Here is a 13,303-nt window from a genome sequence, read left to right as displayed (position 1 = left end):
CTGTTTCTCATGTCTAAAAAGGCAAGTTTCACTTCAGCTACTGCTATGGTACCAACATCAAGCACATCCACAACTACCCAAATCCACCTTTGCAGGCAAAAACACCACAGCTCCATCAGATATTTCTGGTAGAATTGAGAGAGGTCACAGGGACCTATGTTTAAAGGCTCTCTGCCCTGCACACAGCTTGTTTCCCCATTGCCCACTTTGCTGTTGTTTCCAAGCACTCGGGCAGCAGTTGTCCTCCCACTTTCATTTATGCCTTGGAGTCACAGCATCTGGACTTGTGCTTTTCAGGATCAGTATGGCTTGGCAGGTGACTGCCAAGACCTACCTTAATTCCTATCACAGGCATCAACCCATGAAGTAAACTCTTCTCTCCATCTTATGGTTGACACACAGGTCCAAAATCCCATTAAGCCCTTGCTCTGCATCTTCTCTGTGATCCAAAGAGACAACTGACTCAAAAACTGTACCCCAGAGCCATTAACACAATCATCAGTAGAGACCTAGAGTAGGAATACTCAAGGACACACCATGATTTTTACCTCCAGGGTGTAACTGCTAGGACAAAATCTTTCCACTGAGAAAGCAACTCTTAGGTGGGGTAACTAGAGCTAGCCAGGACAGGCCTGTCAGAGGGTTCAGGCTAGCTGGCTGTCACCAATATCTGATAGCTCCCAAACCTAATGGAAAAGCCAATCCCCAAACCCAGCAATCCTGGAAGAGATGCCTTCATCAATGTCTGGGACATGAAGACCCCATTTGCCTCACTTAGGGGTGGAGGTGATCCCGTGGCAAGGTGGAAGCAGTTATCACAAAGCATGTGGAGTGCTGGGTATAATCTCTTCTTTGCAACCCACTACCTGATTTTTCTTTCCTTTTCTTTCTTTTTTGGGGGGTGATGGAGTTCTTGAGGATATATAAGACTCAGGGGCCTTTGGTTCATACAAAGCCCCTTAGCTGTGAGCTCTCTGAAAACTCACACCTACTATTTAAAAAAAAAAAAAATAAGAAAATCAAAGTCTGGCAAAACCTAAGACTAGGTTGAATCTTCCAGAGCTGTTTTCTGTGATGCTCATATGCTGGCCTGGCTCAGATTCCTGCACAGTGTTTCTCTGTGTCTGCACAGGTAGAGGAGAGAGCAGACCACTGTCCTACCACCGTCCATCCTCCTCCTCATCCTGTCCCAGACCTTCCTAGCCCCAGGTGCGGGACATTAGTGGATCTCTTGGTCGGTCTTTTGAGCATAGAATAAAGTAGAAGGAGGTGCTGTAAGTGTACGCATGCCAGGGAGGCTCCTCAAGTCATGCTGCTGGAAATAAAAAATGACCTCTTCTCTCTCACCAACTATTTTTGGCTATGGTGATGGAAAGCAAGATGAGCTGCTGTGTTTGGAAACAGGAAAACAAGGAAACAAAGCTGTCTCCTGTAAGAAGATGTTATATGAACACTTAACCAAGGAACCCTGAATGTGACTAACAGTTAAAGAGTAAATTCTTTCTTTCTGGTAATGTATTTCCCATCAATCTCACATACCTTTGGGGTGAAGGACTGTAGGAACCACTTCTCTTCTTGGACTAGTTTTATACCAGTGTGAGTAGTAAGCACATTGAAATTGTTTCTACTCTCATCTCACTTTTAATCAAGCAAGACCATAAAAGATTCAAAAAGGGACTCACTTTCATATGGGTAATGGGAATGTCCAGAGTTAATGCCAGCCATAAATTCAGAACTGATATAATCCTCCCATTTGAGATTTAACTCTATCTCTAGTCCTTATGAGATCTGATACACAAAAAAATATATCTGCCATGTGGTTTTGAACAATTTAGCTTTAGGTGTCTTTAAGTGACAACTGCCAGAAATTTATCTCTCTTGCTATGTCCCTGATTTGATCTTGTCTAGTGATCCCTAGCTGGTGGGAACAAGCTGATCCTGCCATTGCCAGGCTCGTTGAACTGTTGCGCATGAGGGATGCTCTTACTTCATGAAAAGAGAGGAGAAAAGACTGACCTGTGTCAGCATTTAATGCTTCACTCTCCTACATTCACTGGGACGGTGGACTCTGAAGCGAGTCAAAAATCTCACAAAGCTGGCTCTTTCAGGATGTTACAAACTAGACAATTTCTGGCAACTTTTAATGCAGATACATGATTCTGACTATAAACTTGGCAAAAAGTTGAAAATACAGAATAAGTCACTTTTGCTTTTTTGGGTGTATAAAAGACAACAAAACAGTTGTCCATTCCTGTGCACAGCTACAAAGCAAATGTACTGCATTTTCTGCTTTCCACTCCCTTGACTGCTAATGGTGTTTTTTATTTACTGATCAGAACGACACTTTGGATGGCATTGCTAAGTAATTCTCCTGATGTAAATTGAAAACAAACCCAGTGCTAACACACTCTGGTACCTTTCAATACTTTCAGAAACCCAACCCAACCCAACTGAGCCCTGAGCACTCTGCAACAGGTTCCTGTCATCGTGGGCTGGCCACAGCAAACTTCACGCTCTCTGTGGGTCACAGTAAATGTAACCTTTGGCATCTTAAAATGAAAATTATATCCACATTGTATTCATTAATTTGGACTCCTGTTTCTCCCTAACTGCTTGAGAGCTGAGACATTCCCAGCCTCAAAGGATGCTGAGAGAGAACTGCATTCAGGCTACAAAGAGCTGAAAGTTAAATCTTTAGATAAAACAATAATAAACCAAACAAATACCCATTATTTGATTTCTCCTTCCTGGGAAGGAGAAAGGAAAAAGTAACACCAGCCATACATTTAAGTACAATCCTGCCTTTTTCTTAACACTCTAGCATTGCTATAGCAACCAATGGGACTATTAGGAAGAGTGGAATAGGTCTGCAGAGAAGCACAGCACAAGGAGCTGATAAACAACCAAACTATGACTCTGTTTGGATGAAAATGGCCTTGGTAATAAACAGCCAACAAAAACTCAATAAAGCAAGCACAAGATCTAAGTGGCATGCTCTCCTAAAATACCATGAGAGAAAACAATGAGGCTTATGCTGTAGCCCTGCATGCGGGTATGCAGCAAAGGCCAGGCGCTGGGGCTGCGACTGCAAAGGTCAATGCATGTCCAGGGACCTGAAAAGCAGAACGAGCAGGGCCGCGGGTGTCCATCGACTGCCTTGAGTCTCCTCCCCAGCAGGGTGCTCTTGGGACATGACCCTTGGCAGCTGTCTGGCTCAGTGTTGGCGATGTGCCTAATAGCCTCAGCGAGCAGCAGTTGTTCATTGTTTATTTATTCACTTATGGCTGGATCCTTGGCTCTCAGCACTTGTGGTGCAGCACCAATTTCTCCCAGCAAATCCCACACCCCCGTGTCATTCCTGCTTCCCTACATTTTACCAACAATACTCCCTGTATGAATCCCTCCTTTGTCTTCTCCTGAAGCACCTGAGCCCAGCACACAGCTTCCACTCCATTTGTGTTAGTTAGAGTGACTGCCTTCAACTCAGCTGCATTGAAACACCTTCAGTTCTGTCAGCTGAAGATAACCTAATGCAGAAGCAAAAAATGCAAAAATGCAAAAGCAAATGCACTCCATTTCCAAACCCCTATTGCACTATGCAAGTGTGGGAGCATGATTCTGGGGTTGGAAAAAAAGGTGGGGCTTCACACCCACAGGTTCACCTGAGTGCCTCTTTGTTCAGTGCATTGAAATTATCACTAACAGCAAACATATTTAACGACAGAACTCACATCTCAACAAAAAACAATATTCCCTACAACTGCACTGGTATAACTACAGTCTTAAGTCTCCTCATTGCCACTGGTATTCAACCAAAAATTGAAGTTCAGCATAAAACACAGCTACCAGGCCTGTAAAACGTAAAATGACATTCAAATTCAGGTTTCTGGCAATGCCAGTGCTCACTTCAAGGTTTCCTGATGCTGGATTTCCTCAAGTGAAGCATTTTCAAACTGTGATCACAAGGAGAAAGGAACAATGCTCTTACAGAAGGCAAGTAATAACTGGGTGACACATTGATGCTCCTGTCTTTCTCACAGCATTGCGGATCCTTGTGATCCAAGTACCGAAGATCCAGCCTTTTTTACTGGGTTTAAAGGCTATAAGAAGGCATGGCCTATACTCAGGGTGCAGGGGGATTTGGAGGTTTGTGCTTTTGAATTGCAATCTGAGAAAATCTGATAGGAAAGCCTACAAGGACAAAGAAAACTAAGATCCCACAATTTTTACCATCACTGTAACCACACATAGAGGATTCAGATGGCTATATTAGCTCCTTTGTGTGCCTATGAAAGTAGGTATTATTCTAATGACAGTATGCAATAAAATAGTACCTTTTTTCCCCCTTTTTAAGACCAAAATTGATATCCTAAATGCAGGACAACACTGAATGTAGAAGCAATTGTTTTAGAAGAGTTTGGTGTTATGACTGTAATATAAAACTGAACCTTGTTAAACACAGGTATGATTTATCCACTGAAAGCAAAAGATGAAAATGATGATGACGAGCATGAGTTGCCAGATTCTAGACTGCATTCAAGAACAAAACTAAGATAATTTCTTGTGGGCAGCCGGATGATAAAGCCACACAAAGGCATTTAGGTTAACTTGAATCATCTGTATGGTCTACCCAGGAGGAAGAGAAATGAATCCAACTGCTCTTCCAGGCCTCCCAAAAAAATAATGTAATTCAGTGTCACTCTATCACACTGAAAAAGCTTGAGAAGCACTGCTTTAGCTGAGATCATGTGTCCACATAGGTAAGAATGCCCTCGTGCATCTCATTTGACTTTGAGTATTTTCAATCACATGCCAGAATCAGCTCTGTCGTTGATACGTGCATTTTAGCAGGGTGCAAACTCACCGGGGATGGAGAGATTTCCCCCACCGCCCAGCAGACATGCCAGAAGTGCAGTTTTGCTGAGAAAGGAGACCAAAGCAGTTAACAAATTTCATCACACAAAATAGTGAATCAGCTGAATGCCTCAAAAATGTTCATAGAAAAATCAGTATTTTTCAAATGAAATGTTTTCACTTTTTGTTCCAAGAGAGTGGTTTGTATGAAAGCTGACTTTGACTTTCTTTGTATGATGTTGTCTTTTCATTAGAGTAGAAAAAAAAATAAATAGCTTGGAAAAAGCATCTTTGAGTTGTAGCAAAATGTTTCATTGCCTCTGACCCAGCAGCCCAAACATATAGTTTTTCTTGGGCTTTTTTTTCATTTGTTTCAGAAGAAAGAAACAATAACAAAAACATGTACTGCTGTACTTTCAGTCAGCGTTAATCTTTCTGGTTTTTTCCCATTTTGCCAATCACGCAGTTCCCTTCCCACAGGGCTAGGGTATGGTGCTGTACTCGTGCCCACTTTGTCTCCTGAAGCACAACAGCTTATCTTGCTGTTCACAACCATCACAAATCAAGTCCCTCAACTTCTTTCACTTCATATCATAGAATCATAGATGCATAGTTTGGGTTGGAAGGGACCTTAAAGATCATCTAGTTCCAAGCCCCCTGGCATGTGCAGGGACATCCCACTACATCAGGTTATCCAAGGCACCATCCTACCTGGCCTTAAACACTTCCTGGGATGGGGCATCCACAACTTCCCTGGGCAACCTGTTCCAGTGTCTCACCACTCTCATGGTGAAGAAATTCTTCCTAATGTCTAGTCTAAATCTGCCCTTCTCCAGTTTATACCCATTTCCCCTTATCCTATCACCACAACCATTTATGAATAGCCGCACTCCAGCTTTCTTATAGGCCCCTTTCAGGTACTGGAAGGTCGCTATAAGATCTCCTCAGAACCTTCTCTTCTCCAGGCTGAACAAGCCCAATTCTCTCAGCTTGTCCTCATAGGGAAGGTGTTCCAGCCCTCGGATCATCCTTGTAGCCCTCCTGTGGACCCATTCCAATAGCTCCATATCCTTCTTACACTGAGGATTCCAGAACTGGACACAGTACTACAGATGAGGTCGCACAAGAGAGCAATAGATGGGCAGAATCACTTCCCTCAACCTGCTGGCCACGCTTCTTTTGATGCAGCCCAGGAAGCTGTTGGCCTTCTGAGCTGCGAGAAATATATATCACAGAAGCACAAATCACTAGGCTGGAAAAGACCCACAGGATCATTGAGTCCAACCATTCCTATCAACCACTAAACAATGCCCCTCAGTACCTCATCCATCCATGCCTTAAACACCTCCAGGAATGGTGACTCAACCACCACCCTGGGCAGCCTGTTCCAGTGCCCAATGACCCCTTCCGTAAACAATTTTTTTCTGATGTACAGCCTGAACCTCCCCTGGCGGAGCTTGAGTCCATTCTCTCTTGTCCTGTCCCCTGTCACTTGAGAAAAGAGGCCAGCACCCTCCTCCCTACAACCTCCTTTCAGGCAGTTGTAGAGAGCAATAAGGTCCCCCTTCCGCCTTCTCTTCTCCAGGCTTCCCCAGCTCCCTCAGCCACTCCTTGTAAGATTTGTTCTTCAGCCCCCTCACCAACTTCGTCGCTCTTCTCTGGACTCGCTCCAGAGCCTCAACATCCTTCTTGTGGTGAGGGGCCCAGAAATGAACACAGTATTCAAGGAGCGGTCTCACCAATGCCGAGTACAGAGGGAGAATAACCTCCCTGGACCTGCTGGTCACACCGTTTCTGATACAAGCCAAGAAGCCATTGGCCTTCTTGGCCACCTGGGCACACTGCTGGCTCATATTCAGTCGGCTGTCAACCAACACCCCCAGGTCCCTCTCCTCCAGGCAGCTCTCCAGCCAGACTTCTCCTAGTCTGTAGCACTGCATAGGGTTGTTGTGCCCCAAGTGCAGGCCCCAGCATTTGGCCTTGTTAAACCTCATGCCACTGGACTCAGCCCAGCGGTCCAGCCTGTTCAGATCCCTTTGCAGAGCCTCCCGACCCTCCAGCAGATCCACACTTCCACCCACCTTAGTGTCGTCCACAAACTTGCTAAGGGTGCACTCAATGCCTTCATCCAGGTCATTGATAGAGACATTGAACAGGGCTGGACCCAGCTCTGAGCCCTGGGGAACCCCACTTGTCACTGGCCTCCAGCTGGAGTTAACTCCATTTCCCACCACTCTCTGGGCCCGGCCATCCAACCAGTTTTCCACCCAGGAGAGTGTGCGCCTGTCCAGGCCAGAGGCTGACAGTTTCTCAAGCAGAATGCTGTGAGAAACTGTGTCAAAGGCTTTACTGAAGTCCAGCCTTTCCCTTGTCCAGTAGGTGGTTCACTTTGTCACAGAAGGCAATCAGGCTAGTTTGGCAAGACCTGCCTTTTGTGAACCCGTGTTGACTGGGCCTGATCACCTGGTTCTCTTACATGTGCTTCATGATAGCACTCAAGATCACCTGTTCCATGACTTTTCCTGGCACTGAGGTCAGACTGACAGGCCTGTAGTTCCCTGGGTCTTCCCTGCGACCCTTCTTGTAGATGGGCGCAACATCAGCCAGCCTCCAGTCCAGTGGAACTTCCCTGGTCAGCCGGGACTGCTGGAAGATGATGGAAAGGGGTTTAGCAAGCACATCTGCCAGCTCCTTCAGTACTCTTGGGTGGTTCCCATCCGGCCCCATAGACTTGTGGGTGTCTCGTTGGGCAAGCAACCTCCTATTGGATCATGGGAGCTTTGTTCCGCTCCTCTAACTCCTGGGTTTGTACACAGAGGGAACAACTTTTCTTACTATTAAAGACTGAGGCAAAGAAATATACTTGACTTCAGACCACCCTGCAGAGAGACAGAAAGAATTCCTGGAAGGTACAGCTGTGCCTGAGCTATCAGGGACCACAGTTTAGCACAGACACAAACGATACGGTTGGAGGTGAATTGTCTCCAAAAAGTGCCCATTAAAAAAGCCCCACAACATATGCTGGCTTACCCTAACTGTAGTAAAGAATTCATCTCCTTAACTTGAATGCTTCTTAACTTGAATGATCCTTAACTTGAATGTTACTGAAATAGCCTCTGTGCACTGATTTCAGTTTGCAAATTCTTGCTGGTTCTGTACATCACTTAGCATTAACCTACTTACTCCTCTTTATTCCTGGGAAAAGAAAATGCATTCAAAGTAGGTTTGTAGGAGCCGAACCTCTAGTCGTCTCTGTGACTTTCCTTACTAGCATTCGGTAGTGTCCTTTTCTGTGTTACAAGCAGAGTTTTCAAGTATTTAAAGAATCCTACTTTTCCACATGTTCACTTGCAATTTATTCCACTTATGAATGCAAATATGAAAAGTGAAAACACATGTATTTGCTGGAGGGAAACAGGTATTTTAAGCATTTTTCCTGGTTCTCTCCAAGAAATGCTCTGACGTTTAGATTTATCAAGCTGTGTTCTTGTAATAGCCAAGAGGATTCAGTTAATAAACATCAATAAACCTCCCTATTAAATTTCTCACAAATAGGTTTGTTGTCACTTGCAGCATCTAATCTATTCATTGAGAAGCTATTAATACTGACTGCAGTGAAATGGAGTTTCAGCACATAAGGTTGTTAAGCTCTGGGCCATCTCCTGCCAAATGAAACATCCTGTGCTGTTTTGCAGACACAGAGGAGGGGAAGTATTTCTTTGCCTTATTTTTCCTTCCTTTCTTCTACAATGATTTCAGATGACAAACTTCTGCTGGATTATAATTTGCAGGCCATGACCAAAACACACTGCTACTCTACATCAATTTACAAATATTTGCCCATTCACTGATGCCTTCTTAACTGTCTGGAGCAGAAACATTGTCCCACGATGGGACCTTTCTTTTTACTACTACTACCCTTTCCAAGGTCCCTCATTGCACCTTGACTATACGAACATGCGTTATTCCAAATTGTCCCTGCTTATGTTTTTTTTCCTTACCAGACCTGAACTCTCACCAAAAATGTGTAAGAGCCCTACCTATCGTGCAAATTGGACCATACTGATAAGAATCTATGTAAGCAGACATGCTTTCTTCCTTCCTCCTTCACAGTCATCATATTAAGACTGCTCTGCAGCAATACACTGCTGGATCTAATACTCCCTAAAGCCTGCTCTGATATCAGAAGCTGCCTTGCCCTTACTTTTCCTCTTTAAATCTGATCCACCTAATGACTGAACTTCCAATTATGTGGCTGTCAATCCTAAAATCAAAGCCAGTTCATATCTCCCAAAGGAAGAATGTCATGTCACTCACCGAAATCACTGCAACAAATCTCAGCTAACTCAGTCCCAGGCAGCAGAGAGGCAAAATAAACCAGAAGACAATTGACAGTGGAATTCATTTTGCACGTAGGCAGAAATAGGAGCTAAATTCCCTAAGTTTTGATCCTACATGTAGAAAATCGTAATTTCCCTGGCATAAAATGTATGGTTGATTTTAAAAAAGACAAGTGACAAAGGAAAAAAAAAAAAGAAAACCAACAGCAGAAACAATTTGATAGTCCAAAAGGATGCTTGGCTTCCCTTTCAGACTGAATACACTCTTCTGCCATCATCTACTTGGAATTTCACTCTACTTGATTTGTGATTGTCAGGATGGGTCATTTTGAGGCCAGGTGATGGCATTTAGCCAAACCAACAGTCACGTAACAGGGTTGCAGAGATTCATGGCTTGCAAACAGCAATCATCTCCCCCAATTAGTTTGGTGCAACTGCATGTGGACTCCCTCCAAATATGCCCTCCATCTAGGCAATAGATCCCAGGCAGGAGGATCATGGGGCCAGCAAAGGATGTCTGTCAGAGTTACAAAAGAGAACAGAGGACACAGAAAGGCATGGGGAATGAAGGCAAAGAGCTTCATCAGGAAAACACCCATGATGGTGGTATGGGGAGGTAAAGAAACATTCTCCTATTTGAGTAAAATGGAAATTTCCAAGTTGTGATATAAATTCACCATACTATTTCTTTTGCAGGCTGTCCTTGATGTTGTGAGCACTGCTACAAGCATCGATGGTGCTAGGGCAACAAGAACTCTTGAACACCAATCTCCTCAGTGAAGAGGAGCCACAGTGCTCAAGGAACTGTGGCTGGAGAATCTACTAGAAAAAAAGCCCACAAGCTTGCTCTAGATTAGCAGAGAGATGCTGCCAGAGACTTTCATCTTCCTTCTTGCCCTTTGATTTCTACCACACAGCCAGAAGACAGTTATTTATTTACGTCCAAAACCCACTAAACCCTTCTTAAGCTGTAGCCTGGACCAGAAGGGAATAAAAGCTGAACTTCTAATTGTACTTCAGAGGTGGGAGGAGAGTGGCATTGCTGTTGCTGTTTGTGGCTAATCCAGAGGCCTCCAGGCTCCAGAACTGTGAATCCCTTGAAAAACAGATTACATTTCCCAAGACTGAAGGCTTTGCTAGCCAGTGGGAACAGAGACACTCAAGGGCATGGATCATTGAATCCCTCAGGTTCATGCAGCACCTTGCCCCTGCTGACTCTGCAATGGTGAGCAAGGACAGCATTAAGCACCAACACCTCTCAACACTCTGCAAAAAGGACAGGTTCTGGGGAAAACTGCAGTGTCTTAGACTTAAACTAATGATGAGCAAGAAATGAGATTTGCGCACTGGCAGATGATGGTCTCTGAATGGTCACAGAGGCTGCTGCCCCTACCAGGGCCACCCAAGGCTCAACTTCAAGAAGTCCTCTGCATTTACCTCCAGAAAACCCTGAATGCCACTGAAAATGGCACAAAGCATTTAAAGCATCTCCAGGGGGAGCTCAGATTTAAACAGATTCACCTTTTGCTCCACACCACATTCTCAGTTGTGAAGTGATGGTACTTACAAGAGTCAAGTGGCTGCAGCAGACAAACACTTTTCTTCAGTTAAATTGGTTTTGAATTGTTTAGTGGTCAGGAAGAAAAAAAAGGAATGCAACTATTTTTATATTCAGGAATATTTTGGTGAGTTCCCTCTTCATATCTGCAGAGGCATTCAGTAACAAGGAAAGCAGCTGCAAACACCTTGGACATCCCAGGAACAAGAATAAAAGAAAAAAACATGATCTGGCAAACTTGAAAACATGTTTAAAAATTGCAGTGGTCATCACTAACTCTGCCTGCCAACTTGTGTGATTGCACAGCCACAATATGCTCATTTAAAATGAAAAAATTCTCATACCATAAAACCATCTCTCTGAAAGGCATGACGTGAAAACTGACTGACTTCACAGGAGAAACTGGGGCACTGTTTGATGCCAAATGTAAAGAGAAAACAAATGGAAAGAAAACAGAGAAAAAAATATTTTTAATATCTTTAAGCCACAAGAAAAGCCATAGTTTTTACTTAGAGCAGGTAAGAAGTGTTTAGACAGACTGTGACATATCAGTTGATGGCATCCTCTGAATATCCTGTCAAAATGAGTAGAGGTGTTTCCTCCTCTCCCAGAGCTTGGCTGATTGCTATTTGTTTTATAGGCAACATAAATTCAGCAGAAATCTGACTGTCACGCTGGTCACATCAATCTATCAAGGAGTGAATAAGCATCTTGAGAAAGACTGATGCATGACAACAGTAGTACTTCCATGGTCCAAGCTTCCACCCGCTCTTTGCTTTATCTCGGCATCAGCAGCAAAAGGTCAGTGTCATGAAAGGGCTATGGCAAGCAGCAATAGCTCTTTGAAGTGTACTGGGGATAGGGTTTGAGATCCCTGTGGGAATCTTGACTTGATTTTCCTTTTTCTTTTTTGCTCTTCCCTTTTTTCCTCTTTTTGCCTCCTTGTCTCTCCTTTTAATCACACCAAACTCTACCCTGTTTTCACTGCTGTATTGCCAGATTATGCCCAGACTGTGGCACCCACCAGCCTTGCAGACAGCTAAATCATAGCATTTTCATCTCACAACACTGAGACATATCTGGTACTCCCTGTCTCTGAGCAGAAAGGGAAGATTTGGGAAGAACAATCTAAACCTGACTCACTGCAGTGCCCCGGTGCTAACCTGCAACTCCTGTCTTCTGGAGTGACAATCTCCTACCAAAGGAACAATGTCACCTTTTATTGTGTTTTCTAAATAACTGCTTCCTAAAAATGCAGGATAATATAACTACCAGAAGATAATTTAAAACTTCACCCACCCTGCTTGCAACACACATAGTTGTCCCTGCTGAGTTAACAGCACAGATATGATTTCAGTGTGGAAATCACAGCTTAATTATATTCTTGGGTGGGTGGGAGGAATTTGACGGGAGATTTCATTTAGGAAACAATCAAGTCTTGGTTGGGTTAGAAATCAGAATATTAATGTTCTTCATTTTAATTTTCCCCTCTGACTCACATTCCCACTGTTTGAATTTGAGCTCAATTTGTTCTGTTCATTATGAAGAAATGCACATGAATTTGACATTAAACTGATTATCTCTGAAAACAGTAGCAGCAATTTCCCTTTTTCCTTTGTATGTTTCAGATTAAGTCTTTGTGGTTGATATAAAAACGCAGGGGAGAAATAATAAAGCAAAGGGAAATCAAGTATTTATTCTGGAGTGCTACTTAGAAGCTGAGACATGCAATGACCCTTGAGCACTTGGGAAGAAAAAGCAAGAGGCAGGGAAAACTATACCCTCATTTCCATTACCCATTTCAGACCATTTGCATGGGAACAAACAGGGATTGAATATGGATTTCCTAGCCAGGAATTATATCTGGTGTTCCAATGGTAAGGATCTCAGGGCTTTGTGATGACTGATGGTGTTTGCTGGCAAGGGCATGCTTTCTCATGAATGACCCTCAGGACCACAAGGATGAATTCATATTTAAGGCTCACCATCCTGTAGTAAGAGTTGCCAGAGGTCCTTGGGCTCCAAGACGGCACCAGCTGTTCAGGACCTGGTGACCCCGAACAGACCTCAGTGGCCCAATGAGACCCACCAGGGACACACTCCCCCTGCTCAGATGTGGGCACCCTGACCTTGCTTTGTGTCTATCTCCTGGCTGCACTTTGGACCTAGGTTGTAGCTTGGTTTCCAGTCCTATCTCCACCAATATCATCTGCTGTTCTGGGCTGCACCCTGGACCTGGTTCATCCCCTCACCTTGACCAGGACTGTGGATGGACACTGCTACCAGCATCCAGCTCTGCCTGCTGGCTTAAGCCTCTGTGGGACCCTCCCCCATCAGTGAGGGCATGGCTTCTGCTTGACTCAGCTCCCAGCTCTTCTCCCTCGTGAAACAGCTCTGTTCTTATAGCTCCCTGATGCTTCTTCTGCAGCAATGTAGACCACCAAGAGATCACTCCAGGAGATCTCCATGGATGAGAATGGTGGGGATGATGTGCAGTGCTTTCGGGGTGAGGGCACATAGCCAAATGACAAGAGATGCACATACTCCTGAT

The 13,303-nt window shown here is 44.2% G+C and overlaps 1 protein-coding gene across 23 annotated transcripts in view; it reads right to left on the bottom strand.

Annotated features, from left to right (window-relative positions):
• Positions 1-13,303, bottom strand: part of ADGRL3 (adhesion G protein-coupled receptor L3) — a 431,999-nt gene that overhangs the window by 15,904 nt on the left and 402,792 nt on the right. The gene's annotated exons all lie outside the window — the stretch shown is intronic.

This window comes from Phaenicophaeus curvirostris, chromosome 4, assembly GCF_032191515.1.
Source record: "Phaenicophaeus curvirostris isolate KB17595 chromosome 4, BPBGC_Pcur_1.0, whole genome shotgun sequence".
Classification (NCBI taxonomy): Eukaryota; Metazoa; Chordata; class Aves; order Cuculiformes; family Cuculidae; genus Phaenicophaeus; species Phaenicophaeus curvirostris.
Note: the sequence above shows the minus strand (reverse complement) of the source record. Positions and strands in the feature narration are given on the sequence as shown.